Source organism: Myotis yumanensis, unplaced genomic scaffold (assembly GCF_028538775.1).
Source record: "Myotis yumanensis isolate MYYU_CA2020_CCGP unplaced genomic scaffold, mMyoYum1.0.hap1 SCAF_22, whole genome shotgun sequence".
Classification (NCBI taxonomy): domain Eukaryota; kingdom Metazoa; phylum Chordata; class Mammalia; order Chiroptera; family Vespertilionidae; genus Myotis; species Myotis yumanensis.
The window spans coordinates 7,125,728-7,147,210 of NW_027223773.1; the positions used below are offsets into that span (position 1 = coordinate 7,125,728).

Sequence of the window (21,483 nt, forward strand, 5' to 3'; positions counted from 1 at the left end):
ATTTTGCAGAGATCCTATAAATACTGCTTTGACAATATTTCAAAGATAATATTCAAGGGGGAGCTTTGACTCCACAAAGAAAAGGGAGATGGAAAAAAAAAACAGGGTTCTTTTCAGGACAGTGTCTACAATGGTGCCTGGTTGTTAGCTACCAATCAATCTCAGGGATCTATTTTCCCAAGTGACTGAGAATTGGCCTGTTAGTTTGGCTTTCTATAGAAACAGCCAACCGTGAGTTGAAATCTGACCAGTCAGAACGAAGTTCTGGAAACGAGGGAGGGTTTCTTTTCGATGAGAAAACACAATGACAAAACTAAGGATGGTCATGCAGGTACCAAACTCCACTGTCATGTTATGAAGTTAGAGAAGGAGCTGGGATTCCTCTTTGTGGAGAGATCTGACATCTGGGAAATGGCCATTCATTGACACTTAGATAAAGAATTTCTAAATTTCTCAATTCACCCTGTCGTCCTGGCCTCGTGGGTCTCTTCCCACTGGCCACTGGTGATCAAGCTCTCTTCCCTCCAGCATTTAACTAAGAAACCCTTGTATTAGTTCCCAAGCACTGCCGTGACACAGTGCCACAGACCAGGTGGCTCAAACAACAGACATTTATTTCCTCACAGTTCTGGAGGCTGGAAGTCCAAGGTCAAGGTGTCAACAGGGTTGGTTTCCTCCGATGGCTTCTCTCCTTGGCTTCCAGATGACCACCTGCTATATGGATATCAGTCACACTGGATGAGGGCCTACCCTCGTGACCCCATTTTACCTCTTTGAAGACATCTCCAAACACAGTCACTTTCTGAGGTACTAGGGGTTAGAGCAGGGGTGGGCAAACTTTTTGATTCGAGGGCCACAATGGGTTCTTAAACTGGACCGGAGGGCCGGAACAAAAGCATGGATGGAGTGTTTGTGTGAACTAATATAAATTCAAAGTAAACATCATTACATAAAAGGGTACGGTCTTTTTTTTTTTTAGTTTTATTCATTTCAAATGGGCTGGATCCGGCCCGAGGGCCGTAGTTTGCCCACGGCTGGGTTAGAGGCTCAATATATGAATGGCAGGGGGTGTGGTGGGGGGACACAATTCAGTGACTAACACATCTTAAGGTCCTTTACCCTAGAAACCTCTCTACCTTTTATTTTACATTCTCAATATCAACTCAGTTTTCTCAGTTTCATAACCACACAAGGGGGATGAAAACAACTTCCAGGTTAAATATACAGATCCACTTCAAAATGCATCCCAATTTCAGAAATGTGAACGATCAGAGGGAAAAAACCATCTTAGAAGAAATGTGGTAATAGATGTCTTTGAAAACTAAGAAATTTCTGCTAGATTCAAAAGACTGAGTCTCTAATGGTTAGAATTAGAATAGAACCGCGATGGTCCATGGAGGAGGGAAGTGAAGATGGTGCCCCACGTGACGATCCATTGAGATCAGACAGCTACACATTGTAAACACTCGTCACATCATTAAGATGCTCAGTGTAGGTTGGACAGGCAGTGAGGAAGGGAGCAGAACATTCTCATTCAGAAACAGTACACTGTGCATGGACCACAACAAGCTTTTTCTTACAAGGCCCTTCTTTTTCAAACCCCTACAACACTCTACTTCACCCTCTAATAATTACATGAATATTAAACAGGCTGCCAATGATTGTTGACGGGGTGATTCAGTACCATCATTTCAGGGATATTAACACAGGGACAATGTTTTTCTTTGTTTTTTTTAATACCTTTTTATTGATTTCAGAGAGGAAGGGGGAGAGAGAGAGAGAGAATGAGAGAGAGAGAGAGAGTGAAAGAGAGCCCTAGCCAACTTGGCTCAGTGGATAGAGTGTCAGCTTGTGGACTGAAGGGTCACAGGTTTGATTCCAGTCAAGGGCACATGCCTGGGTTGCGGGCTCGATCCCCAGTGTGGGGAGTGCAGGAGGCAGCCAATCAATGATTCTCTCTCATCATTGATGTTTCTATCTCTCTCTCCTTCTCCCTTCCTCTCTAAAATCAATAAAAATATATTTTAAAAAAATAATGAGAGAGAATCATGGATCGGCTGCCTCCTGCATGCCCCACACTGGGGATCAAGCCCACAACCTGGGCATGTGCCCTGACCGGGAATCGAACTGTGACCTCCTGGTTCATAGGTCAACACTCAACCACTGAGCCAGGCCGGCCAGGCAACACAGGGACAATGCTGATGCCAAGCTGCCTCCATCCTTACTCCTGAGGGTGAGGACCTGTGTGTGTGTTCCTGTGAACCTATCACCCACTTCTAACCGAAAGGAAAAGTTGTCCCCTGTCAGGACAGCCACATCTCAGGGGTAAACATGAAGCGAAACTCACAGTCTGTTTCAAATGCTGCTCTTTCTATATCAACACTTCAGGTCCAAGTCAATGACCTTTATGTTCACCTTGAACACTAAACACGGAACAGACACTGACCTCTAACCTTGACCAACTCCCCGGCCCTGCACTGTACCGCCCAGATTCTCCCACAAATGCCATCTGGCTGCTTGTTACCTTCAGAAATATGGCTGATGACCGAAGGCAGGTCAATTGCAAAATCTATTTCTTTTTTCCCACTCAGAGCGTTCGTGTCCTTGTTTTTGCAGTTTCTGTCTTTAAAAAAAAAAAAAATCATACTTTTTTGGAAATCATCTTAAAAGAGTATCATTCTTATTTTGATGTCTCTAACCACACAGCCCAGGCCGGGGCTGCCCCGTGACTGTTTTTCTTTGGTGAACTGATCAAAAGTCCCCTGGCTAATTATATCATCTCGCGGAGGGGAGCGAGTGCCATTCATACTTCTTTGGCTTCGGCTACTAGGTCGCCACTGTGCAAAGAGGCTAACTCTTTGGATGCTGACCAAAAAGGAACAAGAGGGAGAACCCGCACCAGCGAGACAAACAGGCTGCTATTCTTGGATCCATCAAAATCTACCTTTGGAAGTGGTGGAGCGAGGAGAAAACATTTTTTCACTCCCACTATATTAGTCAGCCTGATGTCTTCCTGAGTAAGCAGCGCCCTGTTGGAGCTCAAAGTGACTCCTTGAATCAGGAGTTTTCCAGCCAAATGGCTTCAGTTTGTTATCAGTGATGTCTGTCCCTGATGGTTTAGTGTCTGGTCCCTTGTTTCTCCAAGTTTAAGGCTGGGACATAAATGGTGCCCATATCCTCCCTGTACGTTTCACAGAAGGGCACAAGGACAAGCTGTGAGTGCTGGGAAATTTCTTGGTCTGAGTATCTTTCTCAGGAGTCAGCGTTCTCCGCCAGGGCCTCTATTCATGTGGGATAGAATGTTATTTCATTTTCCTCTGGTCATCTTACTTCCCTGGAGAGAGCTTGACTCATGATATAATTATATGCTCGGCTAGTTCCCAGTGAAAGTCACTCCGGACTGCCACCGCCTGCCCCCCGCTGATCTCCATTCCAACCAAAGAGCACGGTGCTTGGCCAGAAACCCAGCGGCATTCTTTGCAGAACCGTTAATGGTTCGGTTCTCAGAGGGCACTTTGCACTGACCGTCCTCTGTCCTCCGAGGGGTCGACGAGCCCTGGGCATGAGTGACTCACTGCAGGGCCAGCCCCATCTGTGGTCTCTGGGGCGGCAGCACAGCCTGCCTCCCTCTCTTCGGTGGCTCATAAAATGGTTCCTGGAGGACGTATTTTCCAATGTTTGGGATTTAGGCTTATTGCACAGAAAATATAAATGCTGCCATGTGAGTGACAGCCCGGTCTTGTGCAAGGCCAGCGTGGAGACAGGTGATCGTGGCAGCCCCTTCTGCCCAGTGGCTGGTCGCCTGCCCCTAAGGCCCCTGATCCTGGATGGACGTCCCTCAGGGCAGGGAAAGCCCTGCTCTAGAGGGGACAAGGGGAAGCCATCATTTCCAGCTGCTCGACTTCATCTGGGTCAATGGTCTCCTCACTTGTGGTAATTACTTCCAGGGCTAGAAGCTCCTTAAGCAACACATTTGAGGGCCACAGCAGAACTAGAGTTCCAGAAAGGCAAAATATATGTTTCACCGTAAATCATTTGGTAGGATTTTTTTTAAAACTCTCTTTTTAAAAATTGGCTATTGAAAGCATAAATCATTTTGAAATGCATTGTTGGGCTTATAGCATTTGTAGAAGTAAAATGTATGATGATAATAATACTAAGGGAGGAAAGGAGAAATGAAAGTATCTTCTTATGAAGTTCTTACACTTTATGCAAAATGGTATAATATGACCTGCAGGTAGACTGTAATAAGCTAAAGTTATATATGGTAAACCAAAAAGCTAAAAGTATTTAAATGGAGATGTAACAAATAAGTCCATACTGAAGATAAAATGGAACAAAAAACATGCAACCAATCCACAATAAGGCAGAAAAGGGGTGGAGAACCAGATGCGACAAATAGAAAATACACAGCAATCACATTAAATGTAAATGATCTAAACATAATAAGGAAAAGACAGAGGTTATAGATTGAAAAACAAACATAAAACAAGTTAAAAAAAAGACACTTGCCAACTATAAAAAATAAAATTTTAATATAAAGACACAGGTTAAAAGGAAAAGGATAGAAAAAGATGTATCATTCTAGTATTAATCAAAGAAAATGGAGGGGGCTATATCAATATCAAAGTTGATTTCTGGTAAGAGATAAAGAGGGTAATTTCATAATAAGAAAGCAGTTAATTTATCAGGAATACATATCAATTCTAAATATTTATGCAGCTAGTAAGAGAGATTCAAAAATACATAAAGCAAAAACTCAGAGAGGTCAAGGGAGAAATAGATAAACTCACAAATATAGTCAGATATTTCAACATCTCTCTCAATAAATGATAGAACAAATACACAGACACAAAATAGTAAGTATATGGAAGACAGACAATGTTATCAAACAACCTAATTGACATTTAAAGAACACTCTACCCAACAACAGCAAAATACACTTTTTTCCAAGTGTACCCAGAACATTTATCAAGATCAGCAATATTTTAAGCCATAAGACAAGTCTCAATAAATTTAAAAATATTCAAACCATACAAAATATGTTCTCTGATCATAACAGACTTAAATAAAATATGAGTAACAGAAAAAAATCTTGGCAAAATCTCCCAATATCTGAAGACTAAATAACACACTTTTAAATAACCCACAGGTCAAATGAGGAATCAACAGAAAGAGAGAAGTGTTTAAAATAGAAGACAAAGAAAACATATTAAAATTTGTGGGGTTCTGCTAAAATAATTCATAAAAGAAACTGTATAGCTTTAAATAGTTATATTAGAAAAGAAGAAAGCCTCAAATCAATGATTCTAATATCCACCTTAAAGGACAAGGGAAAGAACAACAAATATTAAGTAATAATAATAAAAAAATGGAGCAGAAATCAATGTAATAGAAAACAGAAAAGTAATATTAAAATTAATTAAATCAAAAGCAGGTTCTTTGAGAAGGTAGACAAACTTGATAAACATCTAGAGAAAAGTGAGACTATATCAACTACAAATATTAGAAATCAGACAGGACATCACTTGATCCTATCAAATTATAAGAGGATATTCACTGGCAAATAATAGCAAAAAAGAAAATAATTTTTAAGATGTAAATTCTCTCTAAATTGATGACTAATACAAAATCATCACAATCAAAATACCATCAGGCCATTTTGTACAAATTGGCAAAAATTCTAAAATTCATAGGGAAATTCAAAAGACCTAGAATAAGTAAATAGTTTTAGAACAGAAAGAACAAAGTTGTAATACTTACACTACCTTATTTTAAGAGTTAGAATAAATCTACAGTAATCAAGACAGTATGATATTTGCATTGATATAAAAGTAAAGAGTCCAGAATATACATATAAATGGTCTATTATGACAATGTCATAAAAATTAACTCAAAATGAGTCATAGAAGTATCTGTAGAAATCTAAACTATAGAACTTCCAGAAGAAGACAAGGAGAAAAATCTTGGTTACTTTGGATCTGGCAAAATTTTTTAAATAAGCATAAAATATCATATATAATAATAGATATTTATAATTTATAACATATATAATATGTTGGACTGCCTAAAAATAAAAACCTATTGTTCTTCAAAAGACACTGTTAATCAACCAAAGAACTTGTATGCATATGTGCATAACCCATAGACACAGACAATAGGAAGGCCTGGGTGGGGGGGGGTGGCGGGGGGCTGGAAGAGGTCAATTGGGAAAAAAGGGGACATATATAATACTTTCAACAATAAAGATTTTAAAAACACACACAATAAAATGGTAATTATGTGAAAAAAGGCACCACAAATAAAATATAAAGCCAGTTACAGACTGAAAGATAAGATTTATAAATCTTCTAGCCCATAAAAATACTGGCACATAGTCTATATAAAGAACTCTTACAACTCAATACAATATATATGCATATGCTAAAAGAAAATACACAAAAATATTTGTACTAGTCATTTCTGCATGTATGGATGATTTTTTAAATACTACTATTTCTTACTTCTGTATTTTCCATTTTCTAAAGCTAGTATGCTATTTTTAAAACCAGAACAACAACAAAAGACCTCATTAAAAAACACTTAACAGCTGCTCTTCCTAACATTATGATTTGAGGGTCACCACACAGAGAGATGGGTGCCCAGGTCTCCCTGGAGATGAACCATGGATGGTGCCAGTTTTAAAATAGCCTCCAGGGACACAGGGGTCCAGGGCAATGGATCAGAGTGGGAGGAAGGCACGTTACTCAAGGCTACACAAGGTGTGGTCTGAGGTGGGGAGTCAGAATGTTAGAGGAACTGAAGCTGCCAGGAAAGAAGCAATAAAATAGGTCAAATCTCCGATTCAAGGCATTAAGACAAAGAAGATGGAATCTGGGGGGTTCTGTAATGGAGGACAATGTAACTTCCTACAGAGTAAAGTGGCAATGTCCCCAAAGGCAAACTCAACTGAACGCTTCGTGTTTCTGTAGCTTGAAATGATCTACGAGAAGGCTGGTGGGAGGTAGGAGGTGGGGGGGTAGGGGATGGGGGGCGGGGGTGTTGCTTGTCTGAAGGAAGGAGAGGTGGACTCCTTTGGAACATGGAAGAAGAAGCACGGATGTGCCTGCTGGCTTTTTGTGTTTCAACCCTACTCCTCCTACTGATTTCATTTATTTTTTTAGAGTGAGAAATAGTAAAGGTTTAGATCCAGGAGAGAAAGAGCCCCTTTACCTAAGAGGCCATTTAAAACTTGGAGCACCGGTGGCAGAACTGGTTCCAAGATCCAGGTGACAAATTTCAGCTCCGAGGTGATGAAAGGGACATTCTCTCCACATCCACACGCAGACCACAGCACGGTTTTGGCTGGGAGCACGCATGCGTTCGCACAACCCGATTCTCTCACCAGAACCTTCTTCGCTCCCCTCTTCCCCGGGTAAATTCCTGCTCTGCACCCAGGCCCGCTCCCTCGCCACAGCCAGACCTTCCTGGGCAGCTAAATGCATGGTGATGTGCTATGCCATGGGGTCTGCCTTCCCAGAATTCGCCTCGCTTGCAAGTTACATTTCTGTAATAAGACTTGGTTGAGTCAGTCTCCTCTACAGATGACAAATTCCACTGTATTCCTGGTGCCCAGTACAGTGCCTAGAAGGCAGAAAGCCTGCAACCATAACAACAAAAGAACTTCCAAGGAGTGAAGGGAGATAGAGAGGAACCACTGTGCGTTACCTGTAGTGCAAATGCCATTCCCTTCTGGACATTACAGGCAGCAGTGATGGTGGCGGATCACCATTGTCCAGTAGCTGGCAGGCAGCAGCCGGCGAGGAACTCCTAAGGAAAGGAACAGGATGGGACATGAGAAGTATCCTGGATCCAGAGAAAAATTACCGAGTCGCAGGAAATGCATTCATATAGAACTCACACCCTCTGCATTCACAGTACACACACACAGGATCTCTGCTGGCAACGCCTCTTGTTCCTGCGATCAAATGAATGTTGCCCATGGTGTGGGATGGAAATTGGGACTTAGCGTTGGGTGGATTCTGCTCTCTCATCACCCACACTCCTCACCCCCTTTCACCCAGTGTTCCCAGGCCTCTGCTGTCCTTACTCCAAACCCTCAGTTCCATGGCGTCTCATTCTGTCGGATGAAGGGGTGGGCTTTCTCAGGATCTTTGCACTGTTCGGGTCCAAGAGCGAATCCCAGAAGCCCCGTAAGGGAGCCTGACCCAGGAGTACTTGCCAAGGACTCGGCATCTGCTTATCCCACGGGGGCCAAGCCCCTCACACATAGATGTTTGCCTTGGATTCTACGGGGACCATTTCTGAAAACTTATCTTCTTGGTTTGGGTTCTTGAAAGAGAAGGGAAAGTGGGGGGAGGAGAGAGGAAGAGAAGAAGAAAATCGTTAAATTGGCTAACTTGTGTTTGCCTTGGTCAATCTCGAAGTTAGTCACTAAAGGCAGGGAGTGATGTGATGATGATGATGTTTATGATGAGGAAGAGGAGAGTGAGCGGCAGGAGACGGAACACAACAGGTATGGATCTAAGAACAGCGCCTGACCCCTATGCTAGCTCTAGGCTGCTTTCCAGGTACTGCGGGCACAGCCTTAGTCAAACACTGAGGAGGTGGTGTCATTATCATGACAAATCTCAGAGCAAAGTCCTGAACCTCTCATGCTTGGGAAAACTACTACACGGACTGCTGCTCAGTTATCCCTGGGGCTAGATCCACACCTTTCCGCCTTCAGGAACGCTCCTGCGATCCTGCAGCCTGCTCTGAGGGTGACTTCTCTTTCACTCCCTTCTGCATCCAGAACAGGAACCATCTGCGTGATTTAATTCATCTAGACACAAGCATGTGAATGTCTCCTACCCGGAAACAGGTTTAAACCGAAGCCCAAGTTGCTCATAACTGTGGGTGTTTCCAGCCTGTCGTAAATTAAGCTTAAGCCTATACTTCATAAATCTGGTCTTTGGCCCAGCCAGTGTGGCTCAGTGGTTGAGCATCGACCAATGAACCAGGAGGTCACGGTTCAATTCCTGGTCAGGGAACATGCCTGGGTTGTGGTCTCAGTCCCGGCAGGGAGCATGCAGGAGGCAGCCGATCAATGATTGTCTCTCATCATTGATGTTTCTCTCTCGCTACCTCTTCCTCTCCCTTCCTCTCTGAAATCAATAAAAATATATATTTTAAATAAATAAATCTGGTCTTTGGATACCGTTTAGCCCTTCTAGTAAAAACTAAACAGTCAACCTGTTTGAAGAAGTCTAACTAGCTTAACTAATACTTTCTTCTTTTATAATCTCTGATGTTTAAAACCCTGCAGACAAATGACCAACATTGAAAGAAATTTGGAAAAAAGTCCAGGGAGGCAATACATCCGCTAACTCAAGTCAGTCCTGGGCTCCAAGCTAACTCCCTTGGAAGGAAACAGCTTTTCAGAATACAAAAAAATGGGCTAGTTACCCTCCAAATTTATTTTGTTTTTATTGACTTGAATATGGAAGTAAAAAAAAAAAAAAAGCAACCACCAAAGTTTTAACTGGGGATCTATGTGGCATTAATTGCAGGTTCTCTGCCCAGTGTGCCCGGATCAATGGAGAAAAGCAGCCATAAGAGGGAAAAACAAAAACACATTAAAACAAGAAAATACCTCTTTGCAAGCAAGCTCTTTACTTGGGAGAAGCCACAACTTTATGACTTTTTCAGCAGAGACAGAAGCGTATTTTTTTTTAATTCTCTCGTTCCTTTGGGGCATTAAAGACACACCATAAAGCAGTGGGCTGCCGATCAGCCATGGAAAGCTTAACAGATGATGACAGAAATGACATGGAAGTGACCGATAGCCACATTTTTTAACCCATAGGCTGATTTTTAATTCTCCAAACTTCTCATCACAAAAAGAGCTTTCTGGGGAACAAGGGAAGAGTCAACATCCTAGGAAGAGGGCATGCTTTGTGTTGGGTTTCCCGCTCCCATCCCGTCCAAGTTGAATGCTGCATACAAATCTCCATTTGTGAGACACCCTCATCTACCAGTTCATCAGAGCCCTGGAAATTCAAGGAAACCTGTGTTTATGGAAATCTGGCATTTCTGTAAAGTTTTGAATGAGGCCTAAATAGAGCAGTTCATCTCATTTTGAAACTAATGATTCCTGCCAAGTGGTTTTCCAAAGCTGGGTCTTCTGGCTCAGTCAGCATTTAGGAATTCATTTATGAGTTGGGTTCGTCGGAGACTCTGGAATTCAAATTTATGTCTGCAAGCCCACGACTTTGCTCTGATAGGCCTCTGAAAAGAGATTGTAATCAATTTACAATCCCAGACTTCAGGAAATTTTCATATCCCAGAAAGCAGTGCTGGTGTGGGGCTTCGTCTCCCTTCTCAACTGGCCTCCTCCCCCATGGCTCCCTGAGAGCGGGCTGTGGAGGGCGGATTGTTTACAGGGCACTTTCCCCATAGCTTGTCCCTCCATTCAAAGTAGCCCCACTGGGTGCTTTGGAATTCGCCTCCCTTAATAGACTTGCTCGTGGTTTATAAAATGGCAGAATATATGAGTGGCTAGTCACCTCGGACAGCGTGTATGCTATCCATCCTTTTCCTGATGGAAGTAGCAAAAGCTCTGTTAATTAGTCATCCAATTTGTTGTAAAGATTTATCTGCCTCGAAATGTTCCAGGAAATTAGAATGGGTTTGGGGTGTGTGTGTGTGTGTCCCAGTCTTATAAACCCAGTCTTTCCTTTCTCTCGGGGCAAGGAGCAAGCATTGAGCAGCTTTTCAATGCACCCATAAATTTCCTGCTTTTTTTTTTCAAAAGCTTCCTTTGAAGAAGTCATCGAATAAATTAGCGAAGCTGGAAATGTGCCTCTAGTTTGTGTTGGCTTTGGCTTTTAGGGAGTTACTTAATAAACAAAAGTCAATGAATTCAAACAGTAACAAAGTAATTTCCATGATGAATCAAGTGTGAAAACTGGTTTAACCTCTCCTGTTTTACAAACTCTATATCACCCTGACTAAACGAATACAGGAATAAGACACCCATCTGGAAATCTCATCTGAAATATTAGATCGGGAATCTAAAATTCAGCCAAATAGTGTGGCTTGTAGGGATATCCTGTCGGATAATAAATTGCATTAATCTTACTTAAATTTTCCATCTAAATCATGCCCTGAGGCCATAGTACACTGAGGAAACTATGCCTTACTTTCAATGCATTGTGCTACTGAAAACGATATTAAAAAGAAGAGGGGAAAAGAACTTTGCTTGTTTTGTTTTTTTCTTCTCCTGACTGGTTTTTCCAACATTAAAAAAAATTCATGTGGAACCTTCTAGCTCTTCTGGAAGAACCAAACACTGGCCGAGGTCAGCAGGAGTTTTTACAGTCACCAAGGGGAATTGATGTCAGTCACAGGGGCCTTTCAGGAACTTCTGTCTCTTTCTCATCTGTGAACTCTGAGCCATGTGGCTTATAGGAAACTTTTTGTTTTGTTTTGTTTTGTTGGGGGGAGGTAAGTATCATTTTCTTAGCCTCATTTTGACTTTCCCATATACAGAACTGCAAACAATGTCTTTCTTGAAGATTTCCTGATTCCTTTCACGTTTTAATAGAAAACAATGAAATCTGCTTAAATTTTTCAACCTAAAAAAAAAAAAAAAAAAGAAATTGCCAGGAGGAGGGGGGGAAAATCTCATTGTGGCTTTCCTAGAGCAGCAAGAAGGGATTCCGCGGGCTCGGAGGCCCCGCCCGGCCCTGGGCCTCTGTCTGCCACTACCATACACTGGAAACAGTCCGGGAACTAAAAGGTGTTAGAATAATGTTGACTCAACGCTCAACCCACACACACACATGCTCTGAAACGCTGAGTCGTCTCTACTGGTTCCCAGTGTCTGCTCTCTTAGCATTCCTGGTGAGAGGGGTTTTGGGACAAAGCCCCACCAATTCCCCGTGCGGGTCAAAGGGCTGAGCAGAGAAAATGGATGGAGAGACATCTCAGGAATGATGCCCTCCACTGGGAGCACCGTGCTCCGGCCTGTCACATCCACCTCCAGCGTGGTCCTCACAGCATCCTCTAGGGCAGTGGTTCTCAACCTTCCTCATGCCACGACCCTTTCATACAGTTCCTCATGTTGTGGTGAGCCCCAATTTCCTTGTTACAAATTGAACATCATTAAAGCATAGTGATTCATCACAAAAACAATATGTAATTATATATGTTTTCCGATGGTCTTAGGCGACCCCTGTGAAAGGGTCGTTCGACCCCCAAAGGGGTCTCGACCCACAGGTTGAGAACCGCTGCTCTAGGGCAGGCATCACTACCGTCACCTGCAGGTGAGGAACCAAACTCAGAGGCTCACTCACCTGCCTGTGGTGACAAGGCTACCCGTGACAGATGGAGCTGGGACCTAGAGGACCCTCCACTCCTCTGAAAATCAGACCACCAGTGGGTGGGATGAAGTAGATGCACTGCCCGTCTTCTTTTATTTAAAAAAATATATATTTGTATTGATTTCAGAGAGGAAGGGAAAGGGAGAGAGAGATAGAAACATCAATGATGAGAGAGAATCATGGCTCGGCTGCCTCCTGCACGTCCCACCCTGGGTATCGAGCCAGCTACCCGGGCATGTGCCCTGGCCAGGAACTGAACCGTGACCTCCTGGTTCATAGGTCGATGGCCAACCACTGAGCCATGCCAGCCGGGCACCAATCTTCTTTTAGAATAGATGCCATGAGGAGCCTCAACTTGTCAGACCCAAGGGTAGTTGGAGGCATCACCATGAAGCTAGCCTCAAAGCCATAAATGTCAGGCTCTTTCCTTCCTCTCTTCCTCCATGTCCTAACATTTCCAGCTCCTTCAGAATTGCAAACACACAATGATGTTGGTACCTATCACTCCTTTCCATAATCACTGTCTGTTGAACGGAGCCCAGACTCTGCTTCTGATTGAATGTCTTACCTCGATAACTCTTTGGTGACTCAGACAGAGTGTGATGACACTTTCTTTTTTTCCCTTGAGGGAATTTTAGCGGGTCTGCTTATGTAATGGTTTCATTTCCCTTCCATTTCCCACAACTCACTGCTCCTTCCTCCTTAACTTCCCATCTGACCCACCCCAGGCAAACTAGAACATTCTCTCTACTCCCTTTTGTAGACCATAATCTCCAGACCTCCCATTCTCTCGTACCTTCCCTAACTCTACCTCACCCCACACAGCCCAACCATTCCAGCCATCCTTGAGCTCAGGGGTTCTGTGCTTGTTTCTGGGCTCCTGCATTTGGGGGGTTGAGCACCTTTAGTGGCTTGCTCAGTTATGCCGAATCGTGTGCTCAGAGAGGGCAGGGACCTCGGTTCAGCTGAGTCTCCTCAAGCAGCCCACCCTAGGGGTACAGCTCACCCCCCAGTGACCAGGGCCGCCTCCGGAAAACACAGTGCTGTTTTCAGTCACTGAAAACCCCTGGGTCCAGCGTGGCAGAGCTGCGTTGGATGTGAATGGCTTAAAGTAGAAATATGACAGACCACCAACAGAGCAGGAGCCGGCTGCTCAGCTAGCACAGGGGCCTGCCAGGAGAGGATTACGCTGAACCTACTGTCCATTACTCCGTTTCAACGAGCTCCTCTCATAACATTCTTTGAGGTTAGATGCTCCCACTGAAATGAATAATGGCACAGTTTATGGTAAAGGGTGAGCTGGAAAAGAGCGGTGTCATTATTGCTGTAAGTGCCCACAAAAGATGCTTATTATCGCGCACCGACCCGGCCACAAACACACAGCTCATTGCTAATAAACTCATTTATTTCCACGTAAGGTTACACAATGTTGTGCAACCCGGCAGAGGGCTGAGAAATGTCAGCAGTTCAGACCAAGGCTATTTGTCAACAAAACCAACCCATTTCACCAGCCTCAGCAAACCATTGCAGCAAGCTTAGGCCTTCTCTTTTCCAGAGAAGAAAACAGTCACACACATAACCTTAAATAGAAAGGACAGATGCTCACCACCATGCAGACAAAGCACACAGAACAAGTCGAGGGTATATTCAGGTTGTGGGGTGGAGAAAAAAGACACGATTTTGTTCCTGAGGTATCCAGATCATTATTTATTTTCTACTACTAAAAGGGAGAAAGGGAGAAAGGAGGAAAGGAGGGAAGGAGGGAAGGAGGGAAGGAGGGAAGGAGGAAAGAAAGAAAAGTTTTCCACTTATTATGAAACATTTCTTTAAAGAAACCTAAGATTGTGCTCACTTCGGCAGCACATATACTGAAGAAATCTAAGATGTCTTTCGTGTCCTGCACACATTTACTGTGGGCTTGCTCTACACCAGACCCTGTGTTAGGTGCTCAGCAGGTAAAAGCTCCGTAACGCTGAGCTCACAAGGGAATCCTGGGAGAAGGAAAACACAGGCACAGATCATGATCATACGAGGTGACTGGCTGTGTTAGAGATGTGTCATTGGGAATGACAAGCTTAGAGGCATTTCTAGTTGACCTCTGGCAAACTTGTACTTGTTTGTTTTTCTTACAATAGTCCTTGTAGATCTTGAAAGTAAACACCTGAAACTATTTGAGGTGAGAGGGACAATATATATAGCCAGTAATTGTTGCCATGAGGCAAAGAAAAAACAAGGTCATTCAGAGGAAAGAGACCGTGAAATAAGCCAGAGAAATTTGGGAATGAGAAGCCCCCAGGGCTGTCATTGAACTTGAGGTAATGAGAATTCAAGAATCAATATGGAGAGGGCTGCTCCAGGCCTGACTGCCACAAGCTCTGGGACAGGAAGCAGTAGCAGCCACTCAACCTGCCCCTCTCTCTTTCCTACATTCAACTGCATTTCTCCTTTTCAATTCGCTCATGCCCCTTACAGTAGCCTACTGGTCTTCCGGCTGCTCATGAGAAAGATTCTGCATTTCCTAGCCTTCCAAGGTTCAAACTGAATTGGGAGAGACAAGGCCAGGGGCCGTGAAATGTGGGACATGGAAGGAGGGCCCTGGAAGTTGAGGACCGGGAGAGGCCGGAGCTGAGTAACGCTGCCTTTGAGAAGAAGACATTGGATATTCCAAGGGAAGGAAGGGCATGAACAAGACTTGGAGACCAAAATTCGCAAGGTTTGGAAGACTTCGCAAAGTTGGAATTGAATCCCCTGAAAGCAGGCTTGTTATTAGGGACAAGGAGATACTGCCTGCAAGTTGCTAAGTCAGATGGGGGCAGGTTAAGAAGAATCCAGAAACCAGCCAAAGGGATATGGACAGGTAGATCTTCTTTGTCCCCAAGTTTAATGACAACCACTCTACAGAACTGGTCAGACTGGCTAGAAGATGGTAAAATCTGTATATATCTCTTTTTCTGTTGTTGGGTTTTTTTTATTGATTTTTAGAGAGAGATGAAGTGGGCAGAGAAGAGAGAGAGAGAACATCGATGTGAAAGAGAAACATGGATCAGTTGCCTCCCATACGTGCTCCAACTGGGGAATCATCAAACCAGCAACCCAGGTATGTGCTCTGACTGGGAATTGAACCCGCAACCTTTTAGTAGAGAGGTCGACACTTCAACTACCTGAGCCACCAGGACAGGGCTGGTTATTTATATTTTTGAAACTCAGGTTCTGATCAGATCCAGTATTTCCCACTCTCGGCCAAAGTAAAAACATTTATTCCTATTAAATATTTTCTGATAAATGAGAAAGAAACTATCCAAGACCCAAGAGGAGACTCTGCAAGGTACAAACCGGGCGTTCCCAATGGTCCCACTCCTTTCAGACGTTTAGCAGACGGGTTTGAGCACTTGGTGAGCCAGGTGTTTTTAGGAGACTGCCCCTGGCTCTGCCTTTTCCTGGATTGTCAAGCACACTCTTTATTTATTTACTAGAGGCCTGACGCACAAAATTCGTGCAAGGGGCTCAGCCATACAGCCCTAGCTTCATCTGGAAGGTCGTCTGGAAGGACATCTGGAAGGTCGTTCGGCTGTCCAGTCTAATTAGCATATTATACTTTTATTATTATAGATTTTTAAATATGTTTTTATTGATTTCAGAGAGGAAAGAGAGGGAGAGAGAGAAACATCAATGATGAGAGAGAATCATTGACTGGCTGTGTCCTGCACGCCCCCCACTGGGGATCAAGCCTGCAAACCAGGTATGTGCCCTTGACCAGAATCGAACCCAGGACCCTTCAGTCCACAGGCTGATGCTCTATCCACTGAGCAAAACCAGCCAGGGCTCAAGCTCACTCTTTAACTCTTTGCACTGCATCAGTGTCACCTTCAGAATGGCGCAGTACCAATCACTGGAGAGAATCTACTAGTAAGAAGCTATTCCTTTCTGCTCCCAGCCCTGCCACTGACTCACACTGCCCCATAGAAAAGCCACCATCTCTCTGAATTGGGCCCCTTCTTTGCAAAATGAAAGGGTTAAGCTGGCGATCATTCTGTCTCTTCCAGACCTAAAATTCCATCACAAATGGTGCCATGGGAGATTGAACTAAGTCTTCCCAACCCCAGATGATATTGCAGAAGCTACATTTTAATAAATCCCGCTATCAACATGTTTACTTGCCATGCGTCTCGCGCACAGAAAATTAGAGTGCAGACTGTGCCCTTTACAAATTTGGTCTCTTAAAGCTTCCCAGATGTTTAGATTCCAAATAAACAGTAGTAGGTAGTTTGGAAATGACAGCAGAAAAGTCATCGCTGGAGGGGAAGAGGCTGAGCTTCCTAAACCACAGGCTGGGGAGGAAGGGAGGGCTCCTCAGATGCCTGGGGCCAGGCAGCCCCAGCCCAGACGGCACAGAGGCTCTGCCACAGCTCCGTGTGCGGATCCAAGGGAGATTCAGGGCTGGCCACTGCCTCCCGGAGGTAGATAAGCTCAAGATATATGATCTGCTTTCCTGCCAAGAGCAATTTGCTTGACAGGCCTCCTGCTTCTAAAATACAAAGGCATTCTTTGCAGCATGAAAACGTTTTGGTCATTGTAATTGACCTGCATCTGTAGTGGGGAAAGGGAAAATATTGGCCAATTTGATTTTTAAAGGACTAGGTAGATGGTGAACATGTTTTATAGATTTTCCGGTTGAAGGAAATGAAAATCAGTTGTATTTTTCAGGGTGTGTTCACCAGAGAAGAATACTGAACTTTATAGGGATCAAAAATATATACGTGTTTTCAATGTCCTAAAAGGCATTGATCAGCGATCTCTTCCTTCATTCTCACAACAACCCTACGAGGTAAGCAGGAGAAGGTATCATTCCCATTTTACAGATGAGGGATCTGTCCAGCTAATAAATTTGTCAGTAAACCTTGACCCAAGTTTAGTTTCTCCATGCACTTCCATGGTCTTCTATGGCCCTTCTAACACCTCAACTTTTGGGTTTCCTTTTGCTTTGACTTGTAAGATAAATAATTTTGCTGTCATTGATATTAAAGGGGTATTACTCAGACAATGCTTCCCCAAGTCATATGTAAGCTTAATGTATGTATGCTGTACACATGAAACTAATACAAAATAATATTGAACATAAACTGTAATTGGAAAATGAAATTTAAATTACAAAAATAAATAGGCAAAGGATATGAGCAGATAATTCATAGAAAAGGAAATGCAAATGAACAAATAACATTCCAAAAAGTTCAACTTCACTAGCACTCTTAAGCAAATTAAAATGATATACCACTTTTTGTCTATCATATGAGTAAAGTTTTAAATTTTTCCATTCTTTCTTTTTTAAAATATGGTGTGGTTTTTTTTTTTATTTCAGACAGGAAGGGCGAGGGAGAGAGAGATAGAAACATCAATGACGAGAGAGAATGATTGATTGGCTGCCTCCTGCATGCCCCTAATGGGGATTGAGCCCACAACCTGGGCCTGTGCCCTTCACCGGAATTGAACCCAGGACCCTTTAGTCTGCAGGACTGGCTCTTTCCATTGGGCCAAACCAGCTAGGGCCAGAGCTTTAACTTTAGTAGACCACTCTGTCCAACGGAGATGAAGAATATACCTGTAATAATGTAATGACGCTCCTCCCACCACCATAACAGTTCTAACTGAACCCACACCATAGATACACACAGTTCAATGGCTTGTGTCCAAGGGATAAAATATATAATTCCATTTTCACCTTCTTTTCAAACACGGCTAAAAATTATGAACTAGTTCTTTTTCTACAGATTAGTTTAAACCATAGAGCAATCTGTATTGATCATGGAAAGGGAGACAGTGTATAGAACTAATTTAAAACATCCAGTTTTCGTTCACACTCTAATTGATTAGGACTCCAATTTATCACCTGAATAAAAAAATAAATCAAACCACCTTCTCTCTTTCTGATATTTAGCTGAATTTTTCCATTGTCATCTGGTACTAACACACATACACACACACACACACACACACAGGGATATGTATGTATGTATGTATGTATGTATGTATGTATCTCTAAGGTATGTGACACATAGGGTCAGGATTGGGCTGGAGCTGGCTCAGACCAGCTTGGCAGAACCAGTCCTGCTCCCTCGCCTCTTTCCAACTCTGTGATCAGTGATATTACATTGAGAGCTGAAATCAGCCCCAGAAATCACCAAATGCTGAAAATCAAGGTTGTTTGTTCCAAAGAGTAGGCTTACTGGCACCCCACTGCATAGTAGGCACTTTAAGAAATTTTCGTTATATGACCAGATGAATTAATAAACAGAATATATTTTTATCGTCACTACTGATACATTTCTTAGGAAAATAGGCAAACATCAGAGGAGGACTACCCCACTCACTGACTTTTCAAGACAAGCTGCTCTAAAGTAAAAATGTGAGCTCCCTGAGGCAAAATTCAGGAACTATTAGATTCTCATTTCCTACGTTTTCCTCTAAGTGGGTGGACAAAACCAGGCTTCGTTTGAACTTGGGGATCCAGGGAAGCAGCCTAAAATGTTAGTGGGTCCAAACCAATGGCTTATATGATGGAAACGATATACCACTCCTCTCCATTTCAGCTGTGATTGTAAAAAGGCTTTCTCCTCCTGGGGAATAAGTCAAGAACCACAAATATTTATCACCTTTTCTAGGTTCTTAAGAGTCCTAAAATTTGATCTCAGAGAATGTTTGAGTCACATAAACTTTTTTTCGCAAAGAAAAATAAATCGCTTGCCACATGATAGTTACTCAGTTTTCAGATGATTGGATAGTTAATCCCAGGGCAATAACTAACTAGTTCCAACCCCCGCCGTCCTCACTGCACAGCAGGCTAGTGTTTAATACAATGATCACAAAGCAGACATGATCGATCACCTTCTAATAACCTGCTACTAGAATTTTTTATTGTGTCTGAAATAATAAGAAAATTCAAAGTGATCATATCAAGGGGTTCTATAATATTTCCGGGCAGCAACATGAGTTAAAAAAGAAGCCCAAGGTCTTTTGAGGTCTTAGCATCGCGATGAGACCGTCTATCCAAAAAGTCAGCCATGCCACCATCGAGGTGGCGCATGAGATTGCCAGGGCCCAGGTTCTCCCTCTTCAGCTGCTGCCTCTTGGAGCTCAGGGTGCAACTGTGTGCGCCTGAGACAGAGCAGCAGTCACTTCAACAATGTGGGCGTCCAGGTCTATAAACCCGGGATCACTGACCCCTCCCCAGTGATGTCCAGAACAATAACGACAATAATTGTCCCCAGTAAGCTGGACACCCGCAATGTTGCTAAGCATTTGTCATTAACTAATTTCTAGAGTGCTCAAACACAGTAAAATATGATTATCTTAGTTTATAGAGAAAAAGAACAGAAGTTCAGGAAATTTAAGTAATCTGTGCCACGTCACATAACCAATCATGGTTGGAGCTACGGTTCCTCCCTCATGCTGCTTGATTCTACAGCCAAGCTAATACAGTCTATGATTTACTAGGGTCACTGTAAGGAACGAATAAGACCAGGATTGGGAAAATACTGTTAAAATTACAAATTGCTCCATAACTGTTTTCCACCATAGAGCAACCCTTGTTAATGACCCCAAAAAAGAGTGTTTGCTACATAACTAAGATAGACAGCCAGTTGTTCTCTCTACCCTACTCAACCAGCTCCAGCCACTAGCTAATTTGTTACTTGAATTAAAAAAATGAGGCACAGAATCTTAGCGTTTTCTCATCTCATACACAACCCAATGATAAACCTTATGGCCAATCCTGATGCCTGGTAGGGTCTGTTATGCTTTTAATAATCATTTATGGAGTGTTCACTGAATCCCAAGAAATTTCTAGACTGTTCTGACTTTCCATTAGAGCACTCAGCTCTATTCAAATGTCTCATGTTCCCCAGCACACTAGTAAGCTCTAATTTTTTTAATAGTGACGTCTTAGTATTGAAACTACTTCCTCTCTTAAAAGTCTATAATGTTTGAGATTTTACTTTGAGAAATCATGAAACCAGCGGGACAAGAACTTTCATAAACTGTGTGCCTGCTTGCCAAGAACACACAGTGGGAAAAAAGATACTCTCTTTAATACATGGAGTAGCCCTGGTCGGTTTTACTCAGTGGTTGGAGTATCAGCCTGAGGACTGAAGGGTCCTGGGTCCAATTCCCGGGTCAAGGGCATGGTTCAATCCCCAGCCCTGGTAGGGCGCATGCAGGAGGCAGCCAATTGATGCGTCTCCCACGTTGATGTTTCTCTCTCTCTCTCCCTCCCTCCCTTCCTTCATCTTTCCCTTCTACTCTCTCCATCCACTCTTTCTAAAAATCAATGAAAAAAAATTATCCAGTGAGGATTAAAAAAATAAATAAAAATAAATAAACGGTCTGAGTAAAACCAGATCTTCATGTGCAGAAGAATGAAACTGGACCCTTATCTCATACCATATACAAAATCAGATCAAAATGGATTGAAGACTTAAGTATAAAACCTGAAACTGTAAGACTACTAGGAAAAACTTCTTGTCATTGGTCTGGGTGAGGATTTTTTGGCTCTGACCCCCAAAAGCACAGGCAACAAAAGCAAAAATAGACAAATGGGACTGCATCGAACTCAAAGGAAACCGTCAACAGAGTGAAGAGACAACCTGCAGAATGGGAGGACATCTTTGCCAATCACATCTCTACTAAGAGGTTAAAATCCAAAAGAGGTACATAAGGAACTCAAACAGCTCAATAGCAAGAAAACAAACAACCCAATTAAAAAATGGGCAATGTTCTAGAGAAATATAGTAGCTTTCTGTTCACACTTTGCAAGTAAAAGGGGTGGATCGTTCCACTACTGACATATTTTAAAAATAATAATAATAATTAAAAAATGGGCAAAGGACCTGAGTAAACATTTTTCAAAAGAAGACATACAAATGGCCAACAAGTACATGAAAAGATGCTTAATGTCACTAATCAAGAGAATGCAAATGAAAGCACAATGAGCCATCACCTCACACCTGCTAAAAGATAAAAGGTAAGTATTGGCAAGGATGTGAAGAAAAGGGAACTCTTGTACAGTGTTGGTGGGAATGTAAATTGGTATAGCCATCATGAAAAGCAGTATGTAGGTTTCTCAAAA

General features: G+C 42.8%; 1 pseudogene; it reads left to right on the forward strand.

Moving 5' to 3' along the window:
• Nucleotides 1-21,121: 21,121 nt before the first annotated feature.
• On the forward strand, nucleotides 21,122-21,204 carry LOC138999400 (small Cajal body-specific RNA 24; annotated as a pseudogene).
• Nucleotides 21,205-21,483: the final 279 nt, after the last annotated feature.